Genomic DNA, 8,113 nt, shown 5'->3' on the forward strand with positions numbered 1-8,113 from the left:
TAAGGAGGGGAGAGGATCATTATGAATGGATTTACACAGATGCTGGGAAGTCCCCCTGCATATTACTATATATTAAGGATTGACTCTCCCACAGTTTCCCACCCTCTTAATCACCTCTATTTTCATAGCATTATTCACAGACACAATTATCTTTCCTGCACCACAGACATTCTTGAGTGCTTTTTGTACTTCATTTTATCTTTAGGTCACTGGGGCACATCCAACCTCTAAGTGAGTTCCTGAAATATGCAAGGTAGGTGTTATTTATTGAATGGATAAGGGAAGACGTTATGATCAGGACAGTTTAACAGAAATATCAGGCAAGTCCAAATGTAATTTTATATTTTCTCTTTTTTTTGTTGTTGTTGTTTTTTTTTTTTTTTTTTTGGACAGGTAGAGTGAGGGAGACAGAGAGAAAGGTCTTCCTTTTGCCATTGGTTCACCCTCCAATGACCACCATGGCCGGCCAGCATGCTGCAGCCAGCCCATCACACTGATCTGAAGCCAGGAGCCAGGTGCTTCTCCTAGTCTCCCATGGGGTGCAGTGCCCAAGCACTTGGGCCATCCTCCACTGCACTCCCTGGCCACAGCAGAGAGCTGGCCTGGAAGAGGGGCAACCGGGACAGAATCCGGTGCCCCAACTGAGACTAGAACCTGGTGTGCCGGCACCACAGGTGGAGGATTAGCCTATTGAGCCGTGGTGCTGGCATAAATCTTGATGGAGAGTCCTCTTTTGAAGATGATGTCAATCAGCCACTGAAAGCTCGTGGACAACGGGTCATTCTCATATTTGAAAGGAAGGAAGTCAGTTTGAGAATAATTTTGTTATTTTTCATCAGAAAAAAAGGGGCAAAATGTCAGGTAGCATGTATGTAAAATTCCACCAATAACTTCAAATCTTGAGTTTTTCTCAGATGCAAAAAATCCATAAAGCATCAGTTGTTTGACAAATAAAAGAACACAAAGCAAAATACCAAAAAAAGGATTGTGTGGGTGGCTTTGATTTCTGGAGATGTCTTGGAAGAGAGACTAGAGGTGTGAATGTGCTGGGCCCTCGTGCGGTGTCTGTAGAGGATCCACACCATGTAGAGGCTGGACCAGATCATCAGTTCCAGGAACACTACATCATGAATCAAGATGATACTTATAAATGACCTTGATTCATGGTCTCCGAGCTTCCAGGTTTGACAATATGCATTAGCATATCCATGACCAACCACAGTGAAATTACCTTTAGCTCTTAAAGTTTCAATGACATGGATGTAGATCAGCATGTTGATGACCCAAAAAAAGAGTAAAGAGGGGAAAATCCACTTGGAGAGTTTAGATTTCAGCCACACCCACTTAGAATGACTGGGACTGACAGTGATGGCCTGATATACACTTAGAAGAAAGGTAGTACCTATGGAAAGACCTCAAATCACTCTAGTTACATACAGAAATGTTTGACAACCAATATCATCAAAGAAAGCTTTGATTCCAAAGGATGACATGAGTTCTCATATTGACCGGATGATAATGGTTGACATATTGACCACTATCAGGTGCATGAAAATTGAATCTATGGGCTTGTTCAGATGAGGCTCAATTAGGATGGTGTATGTGTGTATAATGAAGAGCAATGAGTTTGCCATGACACCAATAAAAAGCTGACATATTAGAATAAAGCTATAGGCTGGCGCTGTGGCTCACTAGGCTAATCCTCCGCCTTGCGGCGCTGGCACACCAGGTTCTAGTCCCAGTCGGGGTGCCGGATTCTGTACCAGTTGCCCCTCTTCCAGGCCAGCTTTCTGCTGTGGCCCCACATAGAAACACAAAGTGAAATATACTGTTTGAGTACTCGTTATAGCATTAAATCTCAATGTACAGCACATTAAGGACAGAGATCCTACATGAGGAGTAAGTGCACAGTGACTCCTGTTGTTGACTTTACCAATTGACACTCCTGTATATGGCATCAGAAATCTCCCTATGCTCCAGTCATGAGTTTCCAAGGCTATGGAAGCCCCTTGAGTTCTCCGACTCTTATCTTATTTAGACAAGGTCGTAGTCAAAGTGGAAGTTCTCTCCTCCCTTCAGAGAAAGGTACCTCCTTCTTTGAAGACCTGTTCTTTCCACTGGGATCTCACTCACAGAGATCTTTCATTTAGGTCTTTTTTTTTTTTTTTGCCAGAGTGTCTTGGCTTTCCATGCCTGAAATACTCTCATGGGCTTTTCAGCCAGATCCGAATGCCTTCAGGGCTGATTCTGAGGCCAGAGTGCTATTTAGAACATCTGCCATTCTATGAGTCTGCTGTGTATCTCGCTTCCCATGTTGGATCACTCTCCCCTTTATTCATTCTATCGCTTAGTATTAGCAGGTACTAGACTTGTTTATGTGCTCCCTTTGACTCTTAGTCCTTTCATTATGATCAATTGTGAACTGAAATTGATCACTTGGAATAGTGAGATGGCATTGGTACATGCCACCTTGATGGGATTGAATTGGAATCCCCTGGTATGTTTCTAACTACCATTTGGGGCAAGTCAGCTTGAGCATGTCCCAAATTATACATCTCTTCCCTCTCTTATTCCCACTCTTATGTTTAACAGGGATCACATTTCAGTTAATTTTCAACACTTAAGAATAACTGTGTGATAATTACAGAATTAAACCAGTCATATTAAGTAGAACAGACAAAAAAAAAACATTAACAGGGATAATGTATTAAGTTGTCCATTAGCAGTCAGGGCTATGCTGATCAAGTCACCATTTCTCATAGTATCCATTTCACTTCAACAGGTTTCCTTTTTGGTGTTCAGTCAGTTGTCACCGATCAGGGAGAACATATGATATTTGTCCCTTTGGGACTGGTTTAATTCACTCAGCATGATGTGTTCCAGATTCCTCCATTTTGTTGCAAATGACTGGATTTCATTGTTTTTTACTGTGGTATAGTATTCTAAAGAGTACATATCCCATAATTTCTTTATCCAGTCTACCATTGATGGGCATTTAGGTCGGTTCCAGGTCTTGGCTATTGTGAATTGTGCTGCAATAAACATTAGGGTGCAGACCGCTTTTTTGTTTGCCAATTTAAATTCCTTTGGGTAAATTCCAAGGAGTGGGATGGCTGGGTCGAACGGTAGGGTTATCTTCAGGTTTCTGAGGAATCTCCAGACTGACTTCCATAGTGGCTTGACCAGTTTGCATTCCCACCAACAGTGGGTTAGTGTCCCTTTTTCCCCACATCCTCGCCAGCATCTGTTGTTGGTAGATTTCTGAATGTGAGCCATTCTAACCGGGGTGAGGTGAAACCTCATTGTGGTTTTGATTTGCATTTCCCTGATTGCTAATGACCTTGAACATTTTTTCATGTGCCTGTTGGCCATTTGGATTTCCTCTTTTGAAAAATGTCTATTGAGGTCCTTGGCCCATCTCTTAAGTGGGTTGTTTGTTTTTTTTTTTTTTTCTGGATTTTCTTGATTTCTTTGTAGATTCTGGTTATTAACCCTTTATCTGTTGCATAGTTTGCAAATACTGTTTCCCATTCTGTCGGTTGTCTCTTCACTCTCCTGACTGTTTCTTTTGCAGTACAGAAACTTCTCAATTTGATGCAATCCCAATAGTTGACTTTGACTTTGACTGCCTGTGCCTCTCGGGTCTTTTCCAGAAACTCTATGCCTGTGGCAATATCTTGAAGGGTTTCTCCAATGTTCTCTAATAACTTGATGGTGTCAGGTCATAGATTTAGGTCTTTAATCCATGTTGAGTGGATTTTTGTGTAAGGTGTAAGGTAGGGGTCTTGCTTCATGCTTCTGCACATGGAAATCCAGTTTTCCCAGCACCATTTATTGAATAGACTGTCCTTGCTCCAGGAATTGGTTTTAGATCCTTGATCAAATATAAGTTGGCTGTAGATGTTTGGGTTGATTTCTGGTGTTTCAACTCTGTTCCATTGGTCTATCCATCTGTTTCTGTACCAGTACCATGCTGTTTTGATTACAACTGCCCTGTAGTATGTCCTTAAGTCTGGTATTGTGATGCCTCCAGCTTTGTTTTTGTTGTACAAGATTGCTTTCGCTATTCGACGTCTCTTTTGCCTCCATATGAATTTAGGCATCATTTTTTCTAGATCTGAGAAGAATGTTTTTGGTATCTTGGCTGGGATTGCATTGAATCTATACATTGCTAATGGGAGAATGGACATTTTGATTATGTTGATTCTTCCAATCCATGAGCATGGAAGATTTTTCCATTTTTTGATATCCTCTTCTATTTCTTTCCTTAAGATTTTGTAATTCTCATTGTAGAGATCTTTAACATCCTTGGTTAAGTTTATTCCAAGGTATTTGATTGTTTTTGTAGCTATTGTGAATGGGATTGATCTTAGCAGTTCTTTCTCTGCCATGGCATTGCTTGTGTATACAAAGGCTGTTGATTTTTGTGCATTGATTTTATATCCTGCCACTTTGCCAAACTCCTCTATGAGTTCCAGTAGTCTCTTAGTAGAGTTCTTTGGATCCTCTAAGTAAAGAATCATATCGTCTGCAAAGAGGGATAGTTTGACTTCTTCCTTCTTGATTTGTATTCCTTTGATTTCTTTTTCTTGTCTGATGGCTCTGGCTAAAACTTCCAGAACTATGTTAAATAGCAGTGGTGAGAGTGGGCATCCCTGTAGGTGCCAGATCTCAGTGAAAATGCTTCCAACTTTTCCCCATTCAATAGGATGCTTGCTGTGGGTTTTTCATAAATTGCTTTGATTATATTGAGGAATGTTCCTTCTATACCCAATTTGCTTAGAGTTTTCATCATGAAAGGGTGTTTAATTTTATCAAATGCTTTCTCTGCATCTATTGAGATAATCATATGGTTTTTCTTCTGCAGTCTGTTAATGTGGTGAATCACACTGATTGATTTGCGAATTTTGAACCATCCCTGCATACCAGGGATAAATCCCACTTGGACTGGGTGGATGATCTTTCTGATGTGTTGTTGTATTCTATTGGCCAGAATTTTATTGAGGATTTTTGCATCTATGTTCATCAGGGATATTGGTCTATAATTTTCTTTCAGTGCTGCTTCTTTCTCTGGCTTAGGGATTAAGGTGATGCTGGCTTCATAGAAAGGATTTGGGAGGATTCCATCTTTTTTTATTGTTCTGAATAGTTTGAGAAGAAATGGAATTACTTCTTCTTTAAATGCAGGTGCAGGAGCCCAAGCACTTGGGCCATCCTACTGCCCTCCCTGGCCACAGCAGAGAGCTGTGCTGGAAGAGGAGCAACAAGGACTAGAACCCAGTGCCACAGGCAGAGGATTAACCAAGTAAGCCATGGCATTGACCCCTAAACATTTATTTGAAAGGAAAAATGAGACAGAGAGACAGAGAGAGAAATACCTTCTATCTGATGGTTATTTCCCCAAATTGTCAAAATGCCTGAGGCTGGTCCACACTGAAGCCAGGAGCCAGGAATCCCATTTGTGAAACTGCTTGGGCCCAGGTGCTGCTTTCTTAGGCACCCCATAAGGAAGCTGCTTGGACTGTGGGGCAGCTGAAACTCCACTGGTGTGCTGGCTTACAAGCTGGAGGTTAACCTGCTGCACATTACTGGCCACTGTTCTACTTGTTCTAGTATCATTGTTTTCTTAAAGGTGCTCATTTGATCCTCACACTTATTTTCTTTTTTTTTTTTTTTTTTTTTTTTTTTTTTTTTTTTTGACAGGCAGAGTGGACAGTGAGAGAGAGAGACAGAGAGAAAGGTCTTCCTTTGCCGTTGGTTCACCCTCCAATGGCCGCCGCGGCCGGCGCGCTGCGGCCGGCGCACCGCGCTGATCCGATGGCAGGAGCCAGGAGCCAGGTGCTTTTCCTGGTCTCCCATGGGGTGCAGGGCCCAAGCACTTGGGCCATCCTCCACTGCACTCCCTGGCCACAGCAGAGGGCTGGCCTGGAAGAAGGGCAACCGGGACAGAATCCGGCGCCCCGACCGGGACTAGAACCCGGTGTGCCGGCGCCGCTAGGCGGAGGATTAGCCTAGTGAGCCGCGGCGCCGGCCCCTCACACTTATTTTCATAATGGACTTTATAGGAAGGAATTTTCTGCTATTTAGAAATACTATTCTTAAGGTTGAATGTATATAGATAAGGTCTATGAGTACTCTTTCTTATTCAATTATTTATTTGGGGGCTGGCATGTTGTGTAGCAGATAAAGTTGATGCCTGTGGTGCCAGCATCCTCTATGGGTGCTTGTTTCTCCTGAATGTTCCACTTCCAGTCCAGCTCCCTGCTGATATAACTGGGAAAGCAGCAGAAAATGTCCCAAGTGCTTGAGCTCCTGCACCCACTTGGGAGATGTGGAAAAATCTCCTAGTTCCTGGCTTCAGAAAGGCAAGTCTCTGGCCATTGGGTTCATTTGGGGAGGGAACCAGCAGGTGGAACACCTCTCTGTCTCCCTCTGTCTCTCTGTAACTCTGCATTTCAAATAAATAAGTCTTTTTTAATTTTTTAAAGTTTTATGTATTTGAGTTACACAGAGAGAGGAGAGGTAGAGAGAGAGAGATCTTCCATCTGCTGGTTCACTCCCCAATTGGCTGCAATGGCCCAAGCTGCACCGATCCGAAGCCAGAAGCCAGGAGCTTCTTCCAGGTCTCCCACATGAGTGCAGGGGCCCAAGGACTCTGCCATCTTTTACTGCTTTCCTAGGCCATAGCAGAGAGCTGGATTGGAAGTGGAGCAGCCAGAACTCAAACTGGTGCCCATATGGGATGCCAGCGCTTCAGGCCAGGGCATTAACCTGCTGCACCACAGTGCCGGTCCCCTAAATAAGTCTTTTTAAAAAATGATTTACTTCTAGTCTTGTACTTATTATGACTGTACACAGATCCACGTGTCTAAATGAATTAAACACTTTTTTTTTGACAGGCAGAGTGGATAGTGAGAGAGAGAGAGAGAGAGAGAGAGAAAGGTCTTCCTTTTGCCGTTGGTTCACCCTCCAATGGCCACCATGGCTGGTGCGCTGCGGCCGGTGCACCACGCTGATCCGAAGGCAGGAGCCAGGTGCTTCGCCTGGTCTCCCAGGTGGGTGCAGGGCCCAAGCACTTGGGCCATCCTCCACTGCCTTCCCGATCCAGAGAAGAGAGCTGGCCTGGAAGAGGGGCAACCGGGACAGAATCCGGCGCCCCGACTGGGACTAGAACCCAGTGTGCCAGCACCGCTAGGTGGAGGATTAGCCTATTGAGCCATGGCCCCGGCCTGAATTAAACTCTTGATTCCTTAAACACTCGCTGTGTGTTCACTACACAGTTGCTTTTTCCAAGCACCTTGACTGTACTGGGTAAAGAAACATGAGGATTTTACATCCTTGTGGGAATTACTGTTCTATGCGGTAAGTCAAGGGTGTTAAATGTCTTACTCACATGTTTGACACCCCACTGTTGTTCTGGGTTGTATTTATGTTAATGAGTAAAGTACGCTGATAAGATTCCCACTTTGCTTTGCAATCTTTCCATTTTTAATCATTCTATTGATTTTATACCACTTATTAAAATCTTATAAATTTGCATATAGAAATACAAAATTTGTATTGAAGTAGCACCTTGACAGTAGGGACTCCACTTTGAAACACTTGAGACTCCATTCTGAGAAAGAACCCCCCCACCATGAGACTCTGGTCTGAAACTATGATCTAAAACAGACAATAGCAGTGCACTACATCTCATTTGGCAGAGCACAGAAACCCCCTAGCGTGATTTCTCAAGCTCGAATAGAAAGGTTGCACCTGGGTTAATGATAAAAATGTGATTTGTGGCCAGCGCCACGGCTCACTAGGCTAATCCTCTGCCTTGCGGCACCGGCATACCAGGTTCTAGTCCCGGTCAAGGCACCGGATTCTGTCCCGGTTGCCCCTCTTCCAGGCCAGCTCTCTGCTGTGGCCAGGGAGTGCAGTGGAGGATGACCCAAGTACTTGGGCCCTGCACCCCATGGGAGACCAGGATAAGTACCTGGCTCCTGCCATCGGATCAGCGCGGTGCACCGGCCATGGCGGCCATTGGAGGGTGAACCAACGGCAAAGGAAGACCTTTCTCTCTGTCTCTCTCTCACTGTCCACTCTGCCTGTCAAAAAAATGTGATTTGTA

The 8,113-nt window shown here is 43.8% G+C and overlaps 1 pseudogene; it reads right to left on the minus strand.

The window, feature by feature from the left end:
* Positions 1-749: 749 nt before the first annotated feature.
* On the minus strand, positions 750-1,667 carry LOC138846400 (vomeronasal type-1 receptor 4-like; annotated as a pseudogene).
* Positions 1,668-8,113: the final 6,446 nt, after the last annotated feature.

The sequence above is a fragment of the Oryctolagus cuniculus genome, chromosome 18 (genome assembly GCF_051225735.1).
Source record: "Oryctolagus cuniculus isolate XC-2025 breed Fujian yellow rabbit chromosome 18, ASM5122573v1, whole genome shotgun sequence".
NCBI lineage: Eukaryota > Metazoa > Chordata > Mammalia > Lagomorpha > Leporidae > Oryctolagus > Oryctolagus cuniculus.